Source organism: Astatotilapia calliptera, chromosome 12 (assembly GCF_900246225.1).
Source record: "Astatotilapia calliptera chromosome 12, fAstCal1.2, whole genome shotgun sequence".
In the NCBI taxonomy this organism is placed as follows: domain Eukaryota; kingdom Metazoa; phylum Chordata; class Actinopteri; order Cichliformes; family Cichlidae; genus Astatotilapia; species Astatotilapia calliptera.
Window position 1 is genome coordinate 21,428,164 of NC_039313.1, and position 26,744 is coordinate 21,454,907.

Genomic DNA, 26,744 nt, shown 5'->3' on the forward strand with positions numbered 1-26,744 from the left:
TCATGGTAGTGGGGTGGTATAGAGTGGGGGTCGGCCCTCTCTGGCCTGCATGCATTTATCTTAGAGGCAATTTATCTTCCAGTAACACCCCCCCCCCCCCCTCACACACACACACACACACACTTCTTGTTTTCTAGATCCCTCTATTCCTTTTTGCAAACACTGTTTCAAAGTCTTTGACAAACACTGACAATGAAATTCAAGAACAAGTCAAAGCTCCGTCCTGTTCTCACCACCAGCTCCATCATCATCCGTCTGTCCCTCTGTTTTCTCTCATCTTCCCTCCCTCCCCTGCACCCCCTTTCGGTTTTTATCCGATGTTATTTGAAAAGAGTACATTGTGTTGAACAATTGGACGTGCCCATCCTTTTGTTCCTCCCTTAACAATGCCATAGCAGGTTTCATTGGAGATCATTACAGTAATTGCCTCATAATTGCATCGACTTTAGCCTTGGCTGCAGCCCATTCTCTGAGTGCATACAGGCCCAGTCACAGACTCTGTGATGCACAGCAGTGTGTGACCTTAGACCGTGAAGTGGGTTGGTCGCTGTCACTTAGCCTTTGGCCAGCCTGGCATCACTACAGCATTCTTGCCCATGGAGAAAGAGGGGAAAAAAATAGCTCCCTCTTTTTGTCCCTGAGTACAACTTGTTTTATTTTCTCTTACATGCCACACTTCCCCTGTCATTTTATCTTTTAGCTCATTGCTCTTGCTCAGTTCTTCCTCACTTGCTGTGTTTCTATCTCATGTTGCTGGATCATAAATGTTTCCAGATAGGATTTTGAAGGACAGTACAGGGAGGCCTTCACCCTCCGCCCTCTCATCTTGTATTTATAGAAAGCAGCATCTGCTTCCAATGTTGCTGTTTTTTTATGAAGGGAGAGAAAGTGTTTGATGACTCAACCAAGCATTTAAATTAAGGTTCATACAGCATGCTTCAGGAGTTAGAAAGAAAGTTGAGTTCATTGTGTGTGTTTTCACAAATGCACGGTACAAAACACTTAAAGCAGCCTCATGCCCTTTCCCTGAGCGCTTATCAAGCCCTACCCTAACTCTCCCTCTGAGACAAGCTAAACCACTACTGTGACATGCAACAGAAAAAGAAGAAAAAAATCCTAGAGTCATGCAAACACACAATAACTCAATCCATTATTTACGAGTGAACTCATTCAGAAAGGAAGCATATGTAATCTACTCATCCATGCTGAGAAGATGCTGAGAGAGAGGAGGAGGAGTGGAAGTGAAGGAGAAGTGGGGTGTGTTCAGGGACAAGGCAGGCGGCCAGCTGAGAACGAATTTTGTTTCTGTTACTAACTCCCCAAAGAGAGGTGGGAACCAGTAAACAAACAGAGTGAGAAAGTGTTTCCTTCTTTAATGACAAAGGGAGAGGCTGAGAGAAAGGCAGGGATGGAGGGAAGCAAGGCTAGGAGCTGGCGCAGTGTGTCAGCTGTCAGCCTTTGTGTTTGATTCTGTGTGTGTGTGTGTGTGTGTGTGTGTGTGTGTGTGTGTGTGTGTGTGTGTGTGTGCGTGTGTGTGCATGCCCTCTGCCCTGTTTGTATGCAGGCCAGCAGTCTACACTACACAAAGGCACACAGGAGGCATACACGCAGATGGGTAAACAAAGCCATTGTTTGCTATTTTGTATTTTATTATTGGGAGAGATTAGTTGTTATTGATTATTCTCAGTCAGGGCCAAGAAGAGTGGTGGCAAGTTGTACATGTTCCCATCAGACCCCATATCTTCATGCACTCACTCACACACACGCATACAAACACACACACTCTTCCACAAGTCTCATTCCTCCACCGTACCCCACTTCCATTGAGGCTGTCACGCCCTTGTCAGTTCCTGTCACAGTGTGTCTACCTGAAGTATGCAGATGAGGCCTTTGTGGTCCCCTGTCGCTGCCTGGATGCCCATTCTTTGGGGCTCAGGTCTATTATGGCCTGAGCCTGGGGCGGGTCTCCACACATACACAGAGCACTCCTGGGGTCATAGCCTTTCAACCTCAGGGGCTCGACTTCTGCCACCACAGCCTGACAAATCACCCCACGACACACACACAAAAAAAGCGCCAGGGCCCCAGTGTGAGTGGGGCCCAGTTCCAAACAACTCCTCAAGTCTCCGCTCTGTTACAAGCAATGCCAGTGAGCTACTATTGCTTTGCTCCCATTGGATTTGGACAAAGGGAAGGAAAGAAGATGAGGGGAAAGAGAGTCTGTAAAAAAAAAGAGAGAGAGAGAGCGAGAGAGAGAGAGAGAGTGAACCAACAGGGAGGGATGGGAAGAGAGAAAGAGACGGGAGGAAGAAAGAGACATTTGGGTTCTTTCATTTGGTGGACTATGATAAATGGCCTGGCCTTTAGCCGTTCTGTGCTCCCCCAGCACTCTCTCTGGGCCTCCCCTGACAAGAGGGTCTTTCAGGGAGAACGGACCCCACAAATATTGCTCTTTGTCCCAGACGAAGCTTAGTCAAGACCCCAATGCTCTGACTTTAATCAAGTAAAATCAGCAATGCAAGGGTCTTCTTTTATGTGTGAGAGTCAATCACTTTGTGTGTGTGTGCGTGTGTGTATCTGTGTGTGTGTGTTTGAGGTGCAACAGAGAATAGACAGGATGGGGAGAAGTCTGGGAGGACTGAAGAAAAGTCAGCACACTACATTACACTGGCACGTCTCCCCATTACTCCTTTAAAGACATTCAGAGCTTTGCCTTAGGGGAACGTGGGTAGATTTGGGGGAAGGATGAATTCAGATAGACCCTAAAGGCACATAACAAACTGAGTCAGCGATCAAAACTATTTCTGAAGTTCACCTCTAACAAGGCGAGGTCTTAGTGACAAAAAGTGAGGGGGGGTAAATCATTTTCCCATACTAAATGTTAAACGAACAAGTGCATGTCTGTTTCAAAGCCTTGTAGCTAGTTATTGAGCTCTTATTGTTCTGCAACCAGCAGTTATATTACAATTATATTTGTTAAGTTTACCGTGAATAATATTTGTGGCCAAAATAATATTTCTACTGTATCGGCGCATCTTACTAATCCTGCAAGAGCATTCGCAGAGTGTTACAATCAAATTAATGAACTGCAAAAGCTGATTAGCAAGGTTGACAAAAAACATCTGAAAAAAGGCAACAATGAACACCTTTAGTGTCATAGATGGAAGTTTACGGTGGATTAATTGTTTATGAAGTTAGCCCACTGGCAACGAGGGTGCACAGGGCAGAATTACACAGTTGATGAAATCAGTGATGGGGACTCGAACAGAGAAAGCCGGGCTGCAGTGAAGCTCTGCTACGAGTTTATTTTTGCAACAGTGGCACGATACTGTCGGATGGGTGTGTGACTGTGCCTGTAGGTGTGTGTATAAAAGATTGTGTAAGAAAAAGCATGTGAGGCAAATTGAGTGTTTTGGGGATTGTATGGAGTCGTGGGTGGAGAGTGTAGGTTATGGAGCTTTTTGCCTTTTGTCAACCCTTAACATTCATTTCTAAGCCCTTCTTTGCCTTTTACACTTCCTCTTCCATCAGTGTCACTCGCCTTGTGTCTTCTTTTTGCCTGTGGCCATTCTTGAGCACTGGATCAAGGTTTAAACTTAGATCACCTCCTTGGTTTTTGAATCAAAGCAGCATATACTGCATGCACTTCATACGTGTGCTTGGGTGCGTGTGGATTTCTGCATACATATAGACGAGTCCATATATGTGAATGTTCATGCACATATCTCCATTTGTGTGGTGAGGGCAAACCTCAGTGCCACACAGTGCCACGGTGCCATAATCTCCGCCCTTGCCCAGTGGCCCAGATTTAATCCAGGCTTTGATCCACCCCCTAATCTGAGTTTACAGGCTCTGGGCTGAGGGTGGGTGCTCCACTCTGCCTGCCAGCTAGATTCTGCTTGCTTCTTTCCTTTCTCCCTTGTCTGTCTGCCTCCTTGCTGCCCCCCCCCCCCACTGAGGAGCTGGCAATTGAAATCAGCTTTAGAGTTGCTTAATACAGAAGCGGGCAGAATTAGGCCCTTTAATGCCTGTCATGGTCGAAGATTATATCAATGGCTCTTTTTGTCACTGCCACATTGGTGTCAATGGAAAAGCGGCAAGACTGCCAGAACGAGACAAAGGATACATTTTTAGATTCACATGTAGTTTATCCAGTCTCTCGCTGCACACAAAACATACACTCACACATGCACACACTTATACATCTATAAGCATGTGCACGCACACACGCAACATACACATAATGTTCAGACAAATACAACCTCTAAACATATGTTGCTTGTTTGAGGTAAACTGTAGTTTCACCAGGGTATCGAGTGATGTACATCTTGTGATTGTAAAATCAGCTTCAGTGGCGACCTCTTTTGAAGTGGGGTGTGGTTTATTCGTTCAGGGTCAAACACATACGTAGTCTATATTGGAACCAAAAGCCAGAGCCTTGGCTGCGCTTTAATGCTACAGTGAGTTTGATTTACTGCCCATCTGCAACTGCACAAACACTCTTTGACTAAATGAATAAGAAGCAGGAGACTTACTGTCGTTAACCAATTTACCAGTTTGTGTAAACAAGCCCATGGGTGATTTGAACGGGGTCTTCCTAAAGTAACAGTTTACAACACAGGGCATTAAAAATAATTAGCCTTAACACAATAAATATGGAGGAATGTCAGAGCCGTAAGAGTTAGTGTAGAGTTAGAGTTAGCTGAGTTGGCTCAGTGTGCTGCTCTGTTTTGGCTGCTACCAACTGACATTAACTGAGGTGGCTGTGGCTTCTGTGGTAGAGCGGGTTGTTTACCAATCAGAAGGTCATTGGATCAATGCCCGGCTCCTCTAGTCTGGATGTAGACGTATCATTGAGCAAGATACTGAACTCTGAGCCCCTCCGATGCATCCATCAGTGTTTGTTTGTGTGAATGATAGATGAATGAGTGTGTCAGAGAAATTGGGAGAGTGAAATTTGCAGTAGAAACTGCTTTGAGTGCTCAGATGGAGTAGAAAGTACCGATACATTTAACTAAGATTGAGGAAAAACTCAACCTTACCAATGTAATTGGCTGTATGACACTGTTACATGAAATCTTATACTGTACATCTGAGTGAGGAAGCATATCGAAGTTGTTGGGTTAAGCAGTATATCAGCTGAGGAAATACACACAGGCCAGGACAGAGAGCACCAAAACACAACTATTTAATTAGTGAGCACAAGTGGGCAGAGAAAACGCTATTGGTTCATATAATGTTTCTTTTTATATGTGTAAAAATGGTCATGGCTATGAATAGATACATGGTTAGGTAATACATTTTATTAGCCTAACTTAATGGTGTTAGCCTATAGCCTACAAAAAATATATTTAAAATGTTAAGGCCCGCTATGGTGCTGCCCTTTCTGTACACATACATACATATACTGTAGCACTGTTGATCGCAGCAGAGTAAAGGTCATACTTTTTCACTTGACATGAAATTACTGCTCCGTGTTTTATTTTGGAAGTAGAGAGAATGGCCACAGCAGAGAAAGAAAAGCTGAGCGAGTTGGAAGACGACATTTGTAAACAAGTCAAGGTTTGTCACAGAAAATCTCTTCTGCATTTGTACAAACCAAAGTAAGTCCACTTCTCGGCAATGAGAACACAGCACAAGAGTGTACTGTATCTGTACTCTTACTTGTCATACTCATCATGTCAGTGCTTGCTTCCTTTTTTTTTCTCCCCGGTCCTCTGAATACAACGACATCCCACACATGTACATTTCAGTGTGGGACACAGACAGGTGCAGGAACATGCTGAATGATCCAACACACGAACACAACCCTAGAGAATGTGAGATGTCGTCCACAGTATCGTCATGAGTTATTTGTCTTGCTTATTGGCAGAGGTTGACCAATTAACACCCCAGTGCGAGGTCCAGATCACTGGCTCGCTGCACGGTGGCAGAGTGTGAAATGTGCCATAAATCTAGGGCATGGCACACAGCACATAAGGGTAGCAGAAGACTGGCACATGGTTCCTCTCACTTGGGTGAAGAGCAAAGCAGGGTTCACAGGGTCTGGAAAACTGATCCAATTAAATGCTGCCTCACGATATTCTTTGCCCTCCGGCAGAGGGCAAAGAATATCGTGAGAGCAGCTTTGTGTTCACATTATGAGCCCCACTGCGTGTTTTTGTGTGTAACAATATGATAAATCTAATTTCACAAGATCACAAACACCTTAAGGTAGTTTTGACCCTTAACGCCCTTCGGGCTTCAGATCAGAGTGCCATGATTCCTGAGCCTAGTTCTAGTTTGTTTCATGTGAGTGATGAGCCTTAGATCCGTGAATGGGTTCTCAGACAAGTGTCCTCAAACAATCACTTACTAGATAGCCGAGGGAGGTCAAGGGGTCACTGGTTCCTCTTGTTACTCCCTGATAAGAGATTCATTAGTTTAGGATTATCTACAGGTAGGTGCAGAATGGAGAGTTCAAAAGGTTAAAGAGAAGTGAAAGGTCACTCAGGGAAAATTTGGGCAGTCTTTTGTATTGTGATCCATTTGGTGCCATGTTGTTCTCTGTTTGTTTAGTGTTGATTTTTTTCCTTCTTTTTCTTTATCACGATCTTGCCACACATTGACTGAATTCTTGAAATAAAATAGTATTACCGAAGCCTCTTGCAGTTAGCATGGTCATCTACCAATTGACATCTCAGCTGCTCAACCTTGACTTAAACACAACCGATGTTTGACCTCCAAGTCAGTTTAAAAGCAGATGGATCATTGTTTAATAAGCTGGGCATCCCCCCAACTTACATGGCAGTAAAAATAGGAGGCCCAGACTCTCTTCACTAAAACCTCTAAGCATCACATCATTGCCACTTAGTAATATGATGCTGAATGTGGATGTGTCACTGTGCCCAAAAGGATTCTGTAGGGTGTGAAGGTTGCCTATAATGCCAACGACACCTCATTCTAAGCCACGCCTCTAAACTTGCTGGACTTGTGGAGGTCTTTTGAGAGGGGTTGACCCAGGTCCCCACCTCTTCCTCCTCCTTTTCAGTGGAATAAGAATTTTGTCTAAATTACTTGGCATGGAAAGGATGTAAATTAACGCTGGGGGTTGTTGTGCTCAAATCCAGCCAAGGTCAGGGATCCAGCTGTCAGCTCATGTTTGGGACTAATCGTTTATGTGCCTGCACCACTCTCTGCTCGCTCCCTCATTCTTTCTGTGTCTGTCACACACCTCTCGCTTTAACTCAGTGCCCTACCTTTTACCACTCACTCTTTTTTTTCATCTGTCCAATTCATCTCTCATCCATTTCATCCTTCATATTTCACATCCTTAAACACAGTCCTTTTTAAAAGGAGAGCGATCAGCTCGTGGTGTCATTAGTCCTTTTGCACCACAGCTGAGACGAATTCATCAAGAAACAAATTTACATGTGTTTACATTTAATACGGTGATACTTTTTTGTGTGTTATCACGAAAGAGCATACATATCTTTACACTGAATCATTCTGCAAAATGTGAGATTAATTAAAGTTTAATTCCATCCTGGCTTTAGACTGGCATTACCATGGCCATGGCCATTGCCTTCTCACTGGTCTGTGCAAGCCATGCCCTGCCACTTAAAAAAGTGGCAGGTTGCAGAGTTCAAGTCCTTCAGAATGTGAATTGAAACAGCTGCCCCTAATCACTAGCACAAGCTGGGCTTAAGGGCCTCTCAGTTTCACCCCTCATCTGCCTGGAATTTTGAATTTCCTGAGGAGAGATCAAATGGCAGCCCGAGTCAGTGAGACCTTTGATATACGGACACCCATCTCGCGAGGGCCTTCTGCATCGGGATTTACGCTTGACAACACACTTGGTGTCACCTCCTCTCCCGGCGGAGGCTCTGAGACCCCTGGAAACATTGGGCCCCTTTGACAGCTCAGCAGAGCCTACTCCCAATCCTCCTGGAGTGACCAGCAGTTATTTATTAAATTTGTTGTGCCCACCATGGTATGGTTTCAGTAGGCCACTTAGTTTTGGATTGCACACTGGATTTTTCAATTATGTGGTTCATTTCACCTGCTTGTGTTCCTTTACCCCCCAGCATCAAGGGCACCAGAGATCACATTTAATTATTTCAAAACAAGAAGTCTTAACTGGGCCCTGCAGATCTATAACATTGTGCTTCCTTATCTATTGTTTCATCGCTACTACTTCCAATAAGCAGTGTTTAGAGCGTTAAAAAAACGAAACTGAGAATCTCCTTCCTCTGTGTCCGATCACCCCATTACTCATGTCAATAAGGAAATTTGTCTCACTAACAGGAGGGTAAATAAAAGGGCAGAATATGGGATTTCCAGAATTCCCTGCTACTCGGGTCTCATATGGACCACATTAGTGAACACTTTGATTGACAGGTACTGTTATGTATAGCCAGAGGGAGAAGCAAAGACAGATAGCAGATGATTATATCCCAGGTAATAAGTGTGGGAGGTCCACAGCATGCTGTCTGGAATGGTTGTGGCTTATGGATTAGAGAAAGTTAGTGTCTTTATGTGTAACATGTTTGTGCATAGACTGCTTATCTAAGGAGATGCAATAAACATTTGCACAGCTGTACATTTTTTTTTTGTTCTGCTGGCTCATTTGCTCCAGCACATCCAAGTGAAAAAAAAAAGGATTTATACTAATACATTAGCATTAAAGGTGTCATCTTTAATATTTTTAGAACTACATATAGAAAGAAGTCTGTGAGGACTATGTGACCTTTGTAATGCATAGTGTTCTGTTTGATAGGGTTGAACAATACTATAAATGGCTGCTGTTTGTTTCTTTTGTTACTTTTTACACAAATTAGCTCACACAGAGTTGACTCTCTGTCAGGTGTCACTGTTCGTAGAAGAGGTGTAAACATCCAAGTGAAGAAGATGATAAAGAATCTAAAACGGGGTGGGGGCAGCTGTTAGTTTTAAGAGTGAGTTAGAGTGGGTCATCTGCCAGTCAGAAGGTCAGTGGTTGGACTACTGGCTCCTCCAACATACATGTCAAAGTGTCCTTCTTCAAGATACTGAAACAAGGTGACTCACATGCATCTGTCGGAGTGTGAATGTGTGAAGGTTAAAAGTGCTTGGTGTTTAAGCATATTAAAAAGCACTTGTATCAATATGTGTGAGGCTGAGGTTTGTAGTACGAAAGTGCTGTGAGTGCTCAGACTGAGTAGAAAAGCGTTATAGTACCGGCCTGTTTAAAAAAAGAAAAATCCACAAGAAAGAAACAGAACAGTTTGCTCATGTAGTAGATCTTGCAGACATATACGAGAGCGTTCTGTTTGCTCACATTCAACCAAAAGGAGAAAAAAATAATTGGATGACAGTTCGGTATTCAGCAAGATCAGCAATCAAAGAGCTCAAGCCAAAGAGCTTCTCCGGATGGAGACGTGGAATATTCTGACTGGCAGTCAGACCCTACAACAAAAAAAGAAATGAATGTCTTTAAAATATTAAACATGATCATTTTGTTTAACTATGTGTGTCTATCCAAAGCACTACATTTTATTGTTTAACGGTTCCTTCTATATTTACTGAAACCTACCCAAATTAAGTTTCAGACTTTGACATAGCTGGAGTATTCATTATTTTATATCAAACAAAAGCACACGGAGAACAAAAAACATTGTGATTGTCCAGTATATAATTATATACCCTTAATTATATAATTTTATACTTGAGGTTTCATGTGTGTGGAAGGGATCCTTACAAGAGCCTTTCTTTAACAGCACTCCATATTTCCACTTTGTAGCATTGCTACAGGAATATCAAGCATATCCAATGAACTTAAACTTGAGTTTTGTTGGAAGCCTGTACTTTTGCACCTCATAGATGCTCCTGTGTGTCCAATGTTTTAACATCACCTAACAAATGTATAGCATTTCAATCTGATGATATGACTAATGTTCTAATGGTGGTTGTCCATTATTTATTATAGGCTTTGGATTTCCACACCTTACTCACACAAATGGAATTTTAAATAATTTTTAACATATATTTAAGTAATTGTCTTGGTTACCTCTTTGTAGACAACATCTCAACAAGATGATAAAAAAATGATTTTTACACCTAGTAGGTTGTTACCCAAAAAATAATAAAGAACATGGAAATAAGCACAATTCCTCTGAACTTGTTGAAGTTGAAAAAGAGGATATAAAGAAATCCATTGGCTTGGTAACAAAAGCTTTTGTTGATTTGGTTCGTGGGAGCCAAATGTTGCTTTGGACAAAATGAAATTGACCTTTCACAATATCTTGAGTAGCACTGAGAGTTTTGTTCTTCAAGAGTTTCTGGTCATTAAAATAATTCATTACTAATAAACGGTAGAGGCTCCGCAATGAATCAGCAGGCTGTTTGTATTCTTCTAAAGAACATGGGTGTGGGGTTCAGTGAGAAAATATGTGTGTCGGTGTGTGTGTGTGTGGTGCTAAATTACTTCATAGTTAGATCCACAGGGACAACGGGAATCCTGAGACCCCACTGGACAATAAGAATATATTTTGTGTGGCACACTGGGAGTGTGTTTGTCTTGTCAGGGTGTGGTGGAAGAAATGTTAAGAGAAAACTAAGGAGAAGACCTTGTTATGTTTTGCCATCAGTGCCTTTTTTCAAAACTTTACTTTCCTTCAGCCTACTGATTTCATAAATCAGGGTAATAAAAAGGCCTCACTTTGAGACAAAACTGGGAGGGGGGGCACAGTGACCATTTTCTGACCCTGGAGTGTGGGAGCCCACCTGACCTTAATAGTAGGGTTCAAACGGTCAATTGCAGGTCACTGGCAGGGGGGTGTTGTGGTCTGGCTCCAAGAGTTTGACTAGGTGCCAGGAGCTGTAGATTGTAGAGCTTATGTACAGCATGTGTGAAGTCTAGAGGGGATATAGTCTTCAATCCTCAATTAATGTTTATAGTGAATGACCTTACTTGCAAACAGTGCTCTCTTTCCTCAGATTTCTCCATATAAACATCACCTGTCAGGGACATGCTCATAGCATCCAACTTTGCACACATCATGTCCACATCCACAGCCTGTCCCGACTCCTACTGTATGATTGTTTCTCTCTCTCCCTCCGTCTCATCCTCTTTCTTTTATCTCTGTTATCATCCTATCTTTCTTGCCATTCATCTGTCTCTCCTGTCTTAGCTACCAAGCTGGCTATCTATCCTTCTAATGAGCTCCATGGACTCCTCTAAAGAGTTGTCAAACACTCCTCACACAGCCATCACTTTTACTGGGCTGAAGCTAAGGCATAAACAGCAGCGCGCATGTGGGAACCTGCCGGGAAAAAAAGAACAAGGGAGTGAGTATAGATTAACAGACTTAGCACTAAAATATGTCTTTGATAAACAGGTTACAAGTGGGATCTCCATTGAGTTACGAGTGAGTAAATCCTGTGTTCTAAGCAGTCAAACCTTCAGTTAAATAATAATGTCCCTATCAAAACAAATCTAAAAAGCAATTAAAGTTGCTGCAGTTGTTATCTTTGCTAGCTGGTTTGCTAGGTAAAATAAAGAGCCATTTTTGTTCAGCAGAGGTCTCTGTTTCCAGTTGATACAATCAAATTTGTACATAGAAGCTAAATCTAATTACATGTGGTCACACGAAATACGTTTAAGATACTGCTGGAATCTATTTGAGCTGTATCTAGAAACATTTTTTCTTTTTACTTCAAGAGTTCACTTTTTGTACTGGAATGGCAGAGACTGACAGATGTTAAGAATCATCAAACATGTGGCTTCCAGTCAGACAGAAAGACTTTTTAATTGTAAGCAGTGGATGAGAAACTATGGAGAGCTTTTACTTCCATCTCTCCCTAATTTCCACAACCTCATCCTTCTTGAGTCCAACATTCGAACATCACTCACAGTGTCTGTAGAAGGTGAGTGCCTAGTTCATCAGAAACACCTTCCCTGGCCCCAAACCTGACCCGTTCTCTCCTGGGGTCGAGATAACGGGCTGCAGGGCTAACACGCTGGATGAGAAATGGACCGGAGACAGTGTGTGTCTGTGTGTGCATGTGCCTGCTCAGCTGTATTTGGAATATATGTTTCAGCGTGTGTAATGTGTATGACTACCCTGTCAGAGGGGACCAGTGGAGGTTACACAAACACAGAGGAGGGTTATTTATACTTCCACGAAATTATAGTGGTTTCTGTCAGATCTGGCCCACTCTAGCTTGATCTGGCTTGGTCTTGGTCTAGTCCTAACCTATTTCCAGCCCACACAGAGACAGTGATTCACAGAGAAGCAGAATTGTGCTAATATGGCTGTCAGTGACAACCCCAGTGGCTAAACTCTGTCAGTCTACAGCTCTGAGCCCACCTCCACAGATGGTCCAGCAGTACTTAAGAATTCACCCCCAGGGTTTTACTGCTCTGTTGTATGGAGGGCTGTGACTGCACAGGGAGCATGTGGTTTAGATATGGGAACAGCATCCTCCAAAAGCTCTCAAGGCCTGGCACAATAAGATGTCTCCACCCCCTGTGAAAGACAAGACAACTGGGCATGACCTCTTTTATGACAGGACAGCCTACCAGTTGAGGAAGATGAAGTTGGTGATATGTTCTAAACATTGCCTTTTGCATAACACAGCTAAATATTATCCATTTTAAGCTTCTAATTTTTTTAAAATACTTTAATTCACTCTCTTTTACCAGCTCTGGGTTGTATAACATGCTAATGTAACCTCGGTTTCCATGTACTTAGTAAGTCATCTAGTCAAACTGTCAGGCAAACAGCCAGCCAGGGGATGGTGATTTACTGCCCTGCATCCTGAGAAAGAAAACCTGCTGTTACCTCTCATTCAGACAGTCACACTTTCAGTATATAAATCCACAAATCAGCATTTACCCCACCCACACTTACTTATATTGATCTCCCGGCTAAAAAGCTGAAAAGTATTGCAGAGTATGTTAGGCCTTCAAAAAAGAGAGAAAGAGGCTGTTTGCATTAATATGTGTATAGGGAGTGGGTGTAATAACTCCCCGAGGCATCGCACCCTTCTTAGAAAACTGAACATATCCAGTGACAGTCTCATTTTGCTTTGTTTTACACTGGTGACTCAGAAGTAACAACGTTTGAGATGTACTAGTCCCTGAGGTCAAAGCACGCACTCACTGTGCATACATGTCATGCATGTGTGCATGACTTGTAGTAAGTGTAATAATGTATATTGGTGAAGAAAGCGATGAACTCCGTATGCGTCATAAGCAAACAAACAGGAAGGAAAGGAGGGAAACACCCCTAAATGTATCTGTCCTTGCAGGTCCCTTGCTCAAATTCCACTGATACAAATTTAATCAGACATAATCTGCTTATCAACCTCCTGGGGCACTGATCAGCCTAAAGTGCTTAATGGAATGCAGGAACCCATAAGATGCTGTCACTCGAAAGCATAAGGTGGGCTGTTACTGAGGTTTTTTAATACTATAATAACCGGACTGAGGCCAGATTTTCAGGGAGAACCAAAGGGTGTACCATTTATTCTCACTCCCTTGGCCCGACCTCTGTGCCTCTCTTCCACTCTCTTTTAATTTAAGAGAGGCCGAGCAAGCTAACATTTAGTTAGCTTGCTCAGAACTGATCTGGATTTGGATTGTAGTTTTGTATGCATAATGTTAGCAAGCTTACAGATAGCCAGCTAGCTGTTACTTTGAAACTTTAGTCGTTTTCTACTGTTGTCAGTGAGATGTTCAGTTTCCCAGGCAGAGCTTCCTCTGGAGTTTAGATAAATTACTTGTGCAAGTTTACCCACAGCATGTCCACTAATGCACCTCCATACCATGACTATTAGCTTTTGAACTCTGCATAGAGTAACAACCACAATGGACCACGTTCATGAAGGCCACATGAAGTTTGGAGGTCAGTAGTGATTGACTCTGCAGAAAGTTGGCGAACTCTGTGTGCTGTGCACCTCAGCATCCACTGACCCTGCTGTGTGATTTTACATGGCCTACCACTTTGTGGCTGAGTTGCTGTCATTCCCAATTACCTCCACATTGTAATACCACTGACAGTTGACTGTGGAATATTTAGTAACAAGGAAATTTGACGACTGGACTTATTCCACAGGTGGCACCCTATCACAGGACCCCGCTGGAATTCACTGAACTCCTGAGAGCGACCAGTTCTTTCACAAATGTTTACAGAAGCAGTCTGCGTGCCTAGGTGCTATTTTTTTCACTGTTTTCAAATACATTTAGAATTTAAATGATTTCCAAATCATTGCATTCATTCTTTTTTTCAATATAGCATTTCAGGATTTTGTAGCACCTATAAAAAAATATACAAGTCAGTCGTGTTGTTTGCTATGACTGGGAAGAGCGATAGAATCATCGACTTGCTTTTGTAATAGGGGTTAAGAGACATAACCCCAGTTAATGAGAGATGAAGACAAATTTGTTCACGGCAATAAATTTCATTCAAACAAAGCATTTCAGGGAGTATTGTGTGTGCAGTAAAAGGAGAAAAGAAAAACTGTGTGTGCTTTTTGTTCTGTCTCTATCTTATGCTCCTTAATGTATCTGACACCGTGTGATAAGGTGAGTATAATGTTAGATGAGTTCACGGGCCATGTCAGAGCACTTGTCACCTGTGCCATCTTGTGATCATAGATTATCAGATTAATGCTGATGCCTCACGTGGGCCGGTCTCAATTTAATTTGATTGAAGAGATCAGTGAGGTCGCTGCCAAGGTGCAAGTGCTCTGACCTCCACAATGTTTGATTCATTTACACACAATAAAACTGAATTGGCTTTGGCTGCTGCAATTTTTTATTTTCTTTTTTTAGTGCTCATACTTTCTTGTACCCCTGCAGCTCACTCTGTTTCTGTTGTTGCTTCGTCTTGTCCCACTGCATCCTCTGCCAATCTCTTTTGTACTCTCATTGACCTTTCATTCCCCTCATACATGTCTCCTCTCAAAGGACAGGCCCTTGCGTGGAAGTCCTTCTCATGTTCAATGTGATCAATACAAAGGGCAGAGACCCTGCACACAGAGTCTCCCACTGACTGAAAACGAAGGATTAAAGGCTGGAGTGACTATGTGGTGGGTGCGAGTGTGTATCCATGCATGCTGCTTGCATACCTAAATCGCACGTGTCTCCATCTGAGACAATGTCATGTTGTTACACTTGCAAATAAATATTTTTGCAATCTTTGAGAGGTAGGCTAAGAAAGCTCAGAGTTTATAACCCCAGGCTGTGTCACGGCAAAAGGTCCCTGCAGGTCACACAAATGCACACACTCAGCCGCATACTTGCTGCCTTTTAACCTAAGGAGAGGAAAGGGAGGAGAGGGATTAAGAAAGATAGGCAGCACTAGCAGCTGGTTGGTCATTTAGAGAGTCCTATTATCCGGTTGGTGTGGTATTATTAGAAACTTGTACTCATGCGGCACCCTCTCCAAAATAGATGTTTATTTCCCAGACCCTGACTGTCTCTGATGGGTGAAGGTACAAATTGGGATGGCAAAGTGGTGAGAAAAAGGTCAACAGGTGCAGAATGGAAGAATGGAATGCAATTTTTTTTTGTTGTTGCTGTTGTTGATTGCAGGTTCAACTTATTCAAGATAAAAATTTGGAGCACGCCCACTTATTTAAAAAGATAAAACATATTATCAGTTGCACTCATTAGGAGCCTGTTCAAACTGAAAAACATACAGTATTTTTAGATAGTTAAATAGACTATAGTTTGATGTATTTGTAATAGAAAAAATACATATCTTCACTCATTAGATATGTATTTTCAATCTTTAGTGTAATTGGATTAGTTCACATACCTCCAATAAGGTATGTAAATTCACAAAGTGATGCTTTTTATTAATTTTCTTATGTTTAGCCTTACAAGCAGACACAAAGCTTTCAGTAGCCCTAGTTTCTCCAGAAGACTGCCTTGCATTTGCAGTCGAATGTTTCAGACATTATGAAATACTGTAATGATATAATTGTTCTCTACTCCCACCGCCTCTTCACAAGTTCTGTCTCCTCAGAGCTCATTAAAGGTTTGTGAATTGCCCCCCTCTCGCCTGCTGCCTGCCCTCTGTGGTTGTCACTAAGCAGGGGTCCAGCCCTCGCCACTGGGCTTATCACAGGTCAACATGCTGCAAGGACACACACACTTACACTTACACAGACCACAAGCTGGACACCTCTTAGCATAACTCCTCGGTGCTATAGCGCAGACCTTGCCACAGGGGGTCTGGTGTGTCATCGTCTGCATTTACAAACAGATAAACTACAAACACACTGAAACACTCACACCAGCAAACATTCTTTCCCTATCTCTCTACAACTCTCTCTCTCTCTCACACACACACGCACACACACACACGCACACACACATATTTCCCCTTTTGCTTGCCCTCTGTAACCCAACATACACACTCCCGACTCCCACCTCTCTTGTCACCTGACCAGACCAAGGTCAGCTGTCCAGACCTGCAGTTCTTGATGTAAAGGCTTTGACCCAACATGGCCACCTCTGTCTCTCCAGAGAGATTAGCACAAGGCTGGGACAGAGAAACCGAGCTCCATGTGGCTCCATGTTATCCCAGCCGCTCTCTATGTCTCTACTCTCACTTCTCATTCTGTCTCAGATAACTCCTCACGTCTGCAGACAGGGGACCAGGATGAGCTGCAAATTGAATATGTCTGGCAGGCAGATCTGTGAAGACTCGTGGGGGATGTTAGCGGGAGAAAGCAGAATGTAAGTGTCCACGTTGTGTCACTCAGGCAACATACATAAAAGAATATGTTAAGAAAGATAAGAGCGATTTATTACGGTGCTTGTGTTTCTGCCACTGTCATTTTTATTATTTCTTGCTCTTATTTATTTGTATTTATTTTTTTAACACTTGTTGCAAGATAGTGGAGCAAAGGACCAAGGTTGCGTCTCTCAGCAAGGAAATACAGCATCAAGTGACACCTCTGAGAAGGTGTTGGTTGTAATGCTGTTCTTGAGAAGCTTAAATGCTTCCATGTTGACTTTGTTTTCCTATCGCCCATCCCATTCCTTTGCTGATTCCCCCATCATTATTGCTTCTGTTGGATGGGCATGCCATGGCAGTCAAAAGGTTAAACAAAGTGCTGCAACTGTCAGGCTGAGTGAAACCAACTGGCGCTCAGCTATCAGAAGATAATCAAGGCTAATAGGTACATAATGGCTAACAGTGGGGCCGCACTCATTGGCAGATGCATCATGGGGGACAGAACGCAGACAGCGTGACCTCACATTCCCACCGCAGCTCTCACCGCTTCAGAGTCATAAGGCGGAAAGACCCAGACACCAGGAATTTTACCCCTCCTTTTACCCAGGATTACTCATAGAAGGCTTTGATTGTAATATGCTTGTAGTTTGCTTTTTGTCATTTTTTTTCCATTTCTCTTAAACTTTTTAATTTTTCATTTGACATTTTCATTTCAGCTTTAACTAATGGACCATGAAAGGAATTGCTATTGGGAATGATGTCACCACATTAGCCTGAAACAGGATTGTTCAGTATTAGTCGGTCCTGAGGAGATCTGTGTACAGGCTAGTGAGTTATAGTTCCTGTAGCATATGCTTTCACTTTTGCCTAAACCAACAAACAGAATGTTTGTGTAACTGATGGTCAAAGTGCCCAAGGTCCTGAAGGACACTTTGTTCTGAACATTGAAGATTTATGAGTCTCTGAAACAAAACAGACAAGAGCGATGTGGTGAGCCAGTAAGCTATGTTAATGTCAATAAGAGAAAAAAAACCCAGCTATCTGCTTTTCAACTACAAATTAAAAGCCACATCTAGGCACAGCATTTTGAACGCAGCCTAGATTTAGCAAATATAAATACCAATGAAGCCCTCCGAAACTCAGCATGCTGACCGCACATTCTCCATGAATACATTATAGTAAAACAACACTCACCAAGTGTGACACTTTGACCTACCCAGCAAAGAGTTAACATGCTCTAAATTGATGCAATTGAGCAGAAAGGGTCACAGGATCATGTGTTAACGAATGTACACATGCTTGGTTCTCAGCGCTCTGCGAAGCATCCAGCCAACACTTCCCTTCTGACAGCACTCAGTTGCCCCGGACTCCTCTCCAAAGACTCTCTCTGTAAATAAAGCCTGCTTTTGTTGAGGCCCAGTGCGTCAGAACCATCATCTCCAGAGGGCAAGAGGGATATATGTAGGGGTGGGTGGAGAGAGTCAGACACACGCACACACACACACACACACACACACACACACACACACACACACACACACACACACACACACACACACAAGCACACAGAAGTGTTTAGGTGGGGGTGAAGGGCAGGGGAACTGACAGAGGTCTGGGTAATTGCAGCACAATGGAGATTGTGTTTGATCTCTGAGGTGTCCAGGCCTATTTAGTGGGGGTGAATGTGCCAGGCTGAGGAATGTTGTAGCTCTGAAAGACTGAGTTTATCAGGAGTTCAGCAAGTGAGAACAAGAAGGGAGGGAGGGAGGGCAGCAGTAGTTTGAGAGAGATAGAGACAGAAGAGAAAGGGACAGAGAGGTTAGCCAGGCTGTCTTTTCATTATTGGCTAATTATCTTAAAAGCCTCTTACAACGTCTTTGTACATACTGTTCACACATGTTGTATGTATTCTATCATGTGTCTCTCTCTGTATTTGAGCTGAAGTGAGAAAGGCCAGTCTGGTCTGTGGTGCAGTGCAGCAGCAGCCTCCTGATAGCAGGGCTAAACTGCTGGAGAGCAGAGAGTGCCCGCACAGAGCAGAAGGCTCTTTGAACTCTGTCTGTACTCTCTGCTGCAGAGCTTGAACTGGGTTAATCGCTATTAATATTTAACACGCTGCCAAAGTTCCAGCCCAGAAACTATATCAAAGCCAAGAGCTCCATCCAGCAGAGCTCTTTCAGTACTCTTCTGTAGCAAGCTGGCTGGTATAAACACACTGAAGCTGCCGACATGAGAGTTGATAAAGTTATTTAATTCTTTTTAAATAAAGGAGTGGATTCTTTGCATGAGTAATCCATTCTCCATTCAGCTTGATACCGTGTTTCAAAAAAAAGTTAGCTTTCCGATTATACGGAGGGAAATGTGAATTGAAATTTGGCTTAATAGCTGCTTTTTTCCTGCTTTGTAATTGTTATAAATAGGCATAACCACAAACATTTGTAAGCGTTAAGCAACAGGGATGTGACATGAGAACATTATGTTCATGTGTAGCATTCAAGAGTATTGACCAGGGTGAAAAATGAGCAGATAGGGAGCTTCACTTTGTAATCAAAAGCGCTGGGAGGACGGGGTCTGTTATAAAAACAACTGCAGGTCACCAAAGGGCTGCTGTTCTCTCGCTGCTACTCATCTCTCTGTCTGTCTGGACTGTCAGCTCAACAAACTGGATTATTTCATCAGAGTTCAAGCCTCTATTGCCTTTGCCACTGCAGTCTTTTTCACTCTCTTCCCTCCTCTTTACATCTATCTCTGTATCTCTCTGTGTCGGTTTCTCTCTTTCTATCTCCCTTCTTTCTTTCTCTCTGCTCCCAGCGCCAGGACCTCAAACAGCATGGTTAAATACCCAGGCCAATGTGTCGCTCTTCAAAGAGACTCAGGTAGTAGACGTGCTGGCAATAGGCCAAGATCAAAATGAAGAGTTATTGTAGAGCATTGTGGCTGCCTTCACTTGGACCTCAGTTAAACCATATTAAGGGGCCCCACCTGGGCCAAAACATTCCCACAAGGCAGCTGAAATATGGGCCCTAGGTCCCATTTCGCCCCCCTGAAAAACCCACTAATACCATGCAGGGACCCATTTTTATTTCACTTAATAAATCAGCCAAACAGACAAGGAAGTTCATTTGGCGTGGAAGTGCTTACTTATGTTAGCTTTAGTCCCTGTCGTAAAGTTCCTTCTCTTGGTACATCTGCCTGTTCAAATACAGCAAAAACAACAGAAAACTGAGAGCACGTCTAAATGGTCAGAATTAGCTTTGATTACTTAAGATTTGGAAAATGAGTGGCTGTTTGTTGCTACAAGTCCTGCTTGATAAAATATTAAAGCACAGCTGAAGGGGAGCTTTGTAGAAGACAAAAGCTGGAAGCAATTTGTGTAGCTACCAAATTAAAGTTATTCAGCACCAAGGGTAATTTAATTACCATTCTTTAAATGTTTGAATGACTTTGACCTTTGGAGTACTCTGAGGTCGTGCAGGTGTATTTACTTAAGCTAATTCAGAATCAGTAACATGAAATAAGATCCCAAATCAAACAGGCCTCCTCCCAGAATATCTGGTTACCAAGTACCAGCTCTTTCTGTTTGTAAATTAAATTAAATTAATATCTATCTGCCGTGTCATTAGGCCTGTTTTCACAAAACCTTGAAATCTCTCTTAGGCCCTATTTATATCCCAGAGCATGAGACAATGACTATGAAGAGAACAAGAAAGACATAAGCAGCAGATGAAAAAAGCTGACAGCGTATCCCAAGATGCACCTCTCTCCCAGCATAGCTCATGAATGGAAACAGGTGTGTGTGATTGTGCGGTGGGTCTTGAAGATTCGGGCCTATGTGGCATTTCTACTGCCTAGGTGATTTGGGTCAATGGAGCACATCTGGTACTAGTCACAACAGAGTGCACATGTCCACGGCCATCAGACACCCCACTAGGCAAGCAGAAAGAGAGAGAGCGAGAGAGAGAGAGGCAAGGGCAAAGAAACATCTGGGTTCTCTCTTTCCCTCTCGTACACACACACACACACACAAATGGGCATGCATTTGGGATTCTGTGCTTTTTAAGGTTGCTTGGATTCCTCCAGGTGCATCTGGACTCGGATGGGGAAAGAAAGGGGGGGTTGAGAGTGAATTTGACTGACAGCCTTGAACCAGAATGTTCCCTGTATCGGGTGAGCAACTCTCCTATTGAGAGTTGCTCTTTTGTCTTTTGTTTCTTCTAAGGGCTCTTCCCCTAATTTGTTTTTGTTCCCTCATTTTCCTGTATTCAGTGGTGTTCTGTTGCTGTAATGTGGCTGTGGTGGGGAAAAAGTGTATTTATTGGGACGAACTAAAGCAGTCGGGGCAGCTTGTGTTTGTTAAACAAAAGAGTGTAGCTATTTTATCACACGTTGGACACCTATGAGTGATGCAGTAAAGGAAAGCAAGAGATATGCCAATGGACATGAATTACACATTTGCCTACACACAAGTATTCGTTTTGGCAAAACTATAAAACTCAAGTGGACTTGATATACTTTGGTAAAGATAGGGCAAAACTATATATGAGGCACTGTATTGAATTCTGATGCTGAGATTGTTCTGCACTGACGACTCTCTCAGACTCTCTTTCTCTCCCTCTCTCTTTCTAACCCACTTACCTCAGTTCACCCGCTGCCTTACCGCATGCTCGAGGAAACAATAATAAACATGATCGGCTCTTTACACAAAAGAAGGTGGGCCATTATCGGACAGGCATGGCAGGGGGCAAGTGTAACTGATTTCAAGTGTATCAGTCCAGGTACAGAAAGTGTGGTTGTGTTAACCTTAAGGTTTGAGGTTCTTTAATGTTTCACAAGTGTAGGGGAGCATTTCCTTGCTTCATTTGTAGCAGCAGCTAAGAAATCAACTGCAGAGTCCATTCTGTTGCCTACACAATCCAAAGAAGGAAGCAAGTCGATGTTTTTCTTACTACAAGCCTCATTCACCCATGCAAGCACGTTTTCTGTGCCTAAGTGCTTTTAACCTAGTTTTCACACGCACATCAGGGGCATGTTTGAGGACACTTCAACATGCAGACTGATGTGATAGTAGACAACATGCCCCACCTTATTTGTAGCCTTTTGATTGGCCAGTATGTCTTCACACTTAGGGTTATGTTGCCACATACTGACGGTGCAAAAAATTGTGCTTTGCGTTTTTATGTGAACAGTGATTTTTGACAAAACTAACTTGGAAAAATCTCATCTTAAAAATGTAGCCTTAGTGACAGTCATTTGTAATCGTAACAGGTTTACAAGTGTGAGGAGTTAATGATCATTTATGGTGTTGAATTTGATATGATGGACACAGCGAGGCAGTGATGGACAGTGGAAGAGATAACAAAGGAGTGTTTTCAGGTGCCTATCTGCCCTTTTTTTGGTTTTTCATAACTTCCTGCCTTGCTGCTAGTGGTTGAAATCTAACAACAGCAAATGACCAGAGATTTTTAATCTGAATAACTACAACTGAATAAGTCAGAGTAAGAGTCATTACATCTAAGCAGAGGAGAAGACCAAAACCCAGTGCAGTCATTTTTAGTGCTCTAAATGTACTCTTATCTGCGCCAATTTAAATGGTCACTGACAGACATGCGTTAAACCACAATTTAAAACCTTCATCCCCCATTCCAGCCTTAATCCTATTTTTTTTTACAACTGGAACTCTTAAAGAAAATAAATAAATAAATGAGGATATAATTCCGTTAATGGCTTGCTTCTTTTTCTTGTCTATTTTCAGAAATCTAGCTGTTTCTAGGTTAGTGTGATCTAACTGCATGTGTGTGGTTGCTGTGTGTAGGGGGTAGCCTTGTGACCACAGTTGCATTGTTCATCCACAGCTATGGATTCTGGCCCAAAGAGAAAACCCACACACATTCAGTGAGCTATGATCCCACTTGGAGTCAAACCAAATAATTTTTCATACTTGTACAAGTGAGCCTGATTTGTTCTCTAATATGGCCACTTTTTTTTAATGTCCATCCATATCCAAATAGAGTACAAGTGCACAAACACTACCATAAAGAGCATGGTAACTACCACAATGAATAGCAAAACATGGAGTTGATTACATGTTTCTGCAGTAAGAAAGTCTGCAAAAAATGTTTTCACAGTTTTCAAACGTGCCCCCTTCACGATGCATATTCCAGCTACTTCATGTTGTCCTCAGTCATCCAAGGGGATTGCATACAGTCACAGATGCTGCTGCTGCTGCTGTGAGCTGTTAATTTCTCAGGAAAGCCATTAGTGTTGTTTGTCTGTTCAGAGCAGTGCTGGGTTACTGGACCCCTTACTCCTAACAGTTGGCTCATATTGGCAGACAGTCAGGGCGCGTAACTATGAACAGGAAAATTACTTGCCCTCAATGGATTCCATTCAAATTACAGAACATGTTTTGCTTTTACTTTTTATGAAGTTTGCAATTATATTTGCCTTTAGAGACTTAATTTACTCATGTTACATTCTGCCATTCACATTCTTTTGCTTACTTTTTCCATCATTTGACCCTCTAAAGTGAGTATCAGATATACAGCAGCCAAGAAGGGCCCTGATTGCTTACTTTAAGGTGTTTCTGATATTCCTGTGTTGTGGTGTGCCTGCATCATCATCGTAATTGGTGGTCCAAGATTATTGAAACTGACTAATCATGCTGGTGTGAGGTCATTGGGAAAAAAGAAAAAAAATACCCTTGTTTATATAAATCTCTCTTCTAGTACAAATGCTAAGCATTTCAAGAACTGTCTTTATAATTTTGGCAAAATTTAGGTTACTCTAGTAACCCTAGTCTGCTAGTCTTAATTTTAAAAGAGAATTAGCTAACTTCGTAACTAATGCTAACTAAATACTCCAATAGCATCATTGGTCAGTTGTCGTGTTGACCCAGGACCAACATTATTCTGCAACATCAACACAAGCATATCAGATAAAGCTATTTTGACAAGGGCGTGATCAATAGCCTTTTACAACAGTCCTGCATTAGAACAGCTGGATTCTACAAAGAGTGATTTAAACTGTTTTACAGCAAAAAATAGGAAAATCCTGTAGCAATGAACTTGGAATTGGAAGTAGAAGCAAATGACAAAACAAGAAAATACATACATACAATTCTTTTTTCCCTTACATCTTCAGGAAAGTGGTGTAATATTGGTGCTGTCCAAATGCAACAGTTTCCTTAGTCTCTAGACACTTGAGACAAGCCTCAGAAGGAGTGGAGAGGTTCTCATTCAGTGTTCCCAATGAAATTCTGTTCTATGCTTTTGGGAAATATTTATACTGTAAAAGCTACTTTGGGCTGTTCTCTTGTTCATTAGGGGTCAGCACAGCAGGTTTCTCTGCATGTTTGAGTTGGCAGATTTTTATACAGATGCCCTTCCTGATACAACTCCCAAGGGATTTGTGACCCCTCCCAGAATCAAATTAGGCCACTTTTGCTTGTTAAGTAGATTTGCAAACCTCTACAATATGGGGTGCCCTGAAAATGCTTTTATTGTATATAACAATATATTATATCTTTTTGTGTGTAGCTTTGCTTGGTTTAAATTTTGATTCTGACACATTCACTTTGTCTAAGAAGATTGTGACTGTGGTAAATTATCATTATACCACCTTGATCCTCTTATACTACTCAAAAGTAGATTTTTGCATCATTATAAAGTACTCCTATTACAAATAATGCCCTACCTTTATTTTCAGCTAGCTAAGAGAGTCTCAGAATAATTCAGCCTAATATTTAGTGCCTGGATATTTTGTCACACTTAAGCAAGACTGTAACAAGGTATTTAACTATCTTTAATCAAACCTTTGTGTGGGTTTGTGCATGTGATATGTGTGTCTCTGAAGATGTATGTTTCTTACTTCTTTTGATGTATTACCAGTGTACAGCCAGTGTCAGTGCCAGGATTAACCACTGGCACTGGGCTGGTAGAAAAATGGCTTGCCGTGTTCATTGATGCTTAGCAATTTACTCTATACATCATTTTAAGAATGGAAGAAGCACAAACACACCAGATCGCTAAAGAGGAAACTGAAGTTGTATTCCTGTCTGAGACCACGTTTTAAGTTTTTCTTTACTTGCTGTTTCAGTTCAATTTAGTCATCAAACTACCCGATTAGGTTCAAGAATGAAAATCTACTTGTTTATGGAAAGATTATAGTTTATGTAACAAAGCATCTTAGTTTCCAGTTGTCCACCTTCTCTCCCTGCAGTTGAACTGAAGGAAGGTTACCAGACTCCTCTGGCATGTTTACTGACCTTGTGCAAAATGGTTTTGGCTGAAAGGACCTCACTGTGAACTTTTGAACTCCTCCCATGAAAACAGCAATGCTGCTATAATGCTGTTCAATGTTACCTTTAAGCCCTCAGTAAGTGGGATTTAGAAAATAATGCCCTTATGCAGGCTGTTTACCCAAGATCCCTGCCATACCAGCCACTCTCTTGCCGCCTCATCCCCCTCCTGCCTCAAATCACATTTAATAGGGCTAGTTTGATCCCACGCCAGCATAAGCATACACTTGCTTTGACCTTGGTTGAATTTAATGTGGGTTAAAGAAGTTTTCACATTGGCAATGCACACATTAATAGTTTGTCTGGCAGATTTTGGTAAATTGAAAGAGATGGAAGTGGAGTCAAAGCGTTCGATTAATTGGGTCTGCATCCCACCCTCATTCCCTCCACTGCTTGCACAGTACTCCTCCTACTCTTACCATCCTATCCAGGTTAACCTTGGGGTATTTTACGACGTTCTGGTTAGGCCAGGACTTGTGTTTTTTGTGTGAGTATGACTGTGTGTGTGTGTGTGTGTGTGTGTGTGTGTGTGTGTGTGTGTGTGTGTGTGTGTGTGTGTGTACTTCTACATTTACGTGCCATGCCTGTGTGGGAAAAAAAAGACTGAGGGGGAAAAAACAAATGAAGTGGGAGGTGGATGCGAGGTGAATGAATGTTGGTGGAATGAGGAGGCGTAAAGAAAGTGTGAAGTAACTAAAAGTGCACTAAATCAATAAAAGTTTCCGAAGTTAGAGTGATCTGCACAAAGTTTATATCTGTGAGAAATATGGAAAAGAGCAGAGAGATCATTAAACTACTCATAGTATGTTCTCCTTGGGTAAGAAATGAGTTGATTTTTGCATGTGTTGTTTTAAATTTAGACTTTTTTTTTTTGCCATTTTTCCACCCTGTCATTTCTTTAAGTATTCTTTTGTTCCACATTTTACTGGATTTTGTTGGATTAGCACTACTCATAGCCTATTAAACATTTTCCAGATATGGCAATGCCAGCCTCTATACAGTTATTCTTTGTAAGTGTCTTTGCAGGCACCAGACTGTAATATATGTGATAATTGCATGGGATGTAGCATCATGGTGTGAGCCAAACAAGTCTAGTAATCCACTGTAATTGGTTGGATTTTTGCAATGACTCAACCTCTCTGTCTGCTTGCCTCTGCGCCTTTGATAATCCAATATACTGTTCTTTAATCTTTACCCTCTGTGTTGCGCAAATTAATTAAATATTGACAAGGAATCCTGCAAAACCACAGAAAAACAGAATGTCACAGCTAAACCTGATTACATCCATGACAGAGGTAAGAGAGACAGAGAGAGATGCATTATCTATATCAGGCACTATGAATGATTAAAGACCACGGACAATGGTTGAATCCTGGAAACAGATGAACACAAAGTGTGCAGGCTGAATACTGTATCAGGCTAGGCTACTTTCATACACCATCAGTTTGCGGCTACTTGTCAGACTTTTCCCCCAACATGAAAGAGATAAGAATTGTTTTCTAGGTGTTTTTTTTCTCCAGAGAATCTCAAAAACACAGGGAAATGCAATATGGTGTAGAGAATGATTTGAGGAATCCATACGAGCTGCTGCTGTTTCTTTGCCTATGGTAACCTTATTCTGACCATCATCCTTCCCTACACAAGGGTAACTGACCAGTCTGATAGACAACCGTACACTACGCGCTGGAAAAGAGCCAAAAGTATTCTGGGTTTGTGTGAGCTCAAGCATTCACATG

General features: G+C 42.1%; 1 protein-coding gene across 12 annotated transcripts in view; it reads left to right on the forward strand.

Annotated features, from left to right (window-relative positions):
• The window catches only part of LOC113033075 (ultraviolet-B receptor UVR8-like), a 307,088-nt gene that overhangs the window by 225,388 nt on the left and 54,956 nt on the right, over nucleotides 1-26,744 (forward strand). Inside the window, exon 1 of one of the 12 annotated variants that reach the window (XM_026186390.1) lies at nucleotides 16,568-16,711. The exons of the other annotated variants lie outside the window; for them this stretch is intronic. The gene's annotated coding sequence lies outside the window, so the exon portion shown is untranslated. Of the gene's footprint in view, nucleotides 1-16,567; nucleotides 16,712-26,744 lie in introns of those variants that run through there. 12 annotated transcript variants of the gene reach the window in all.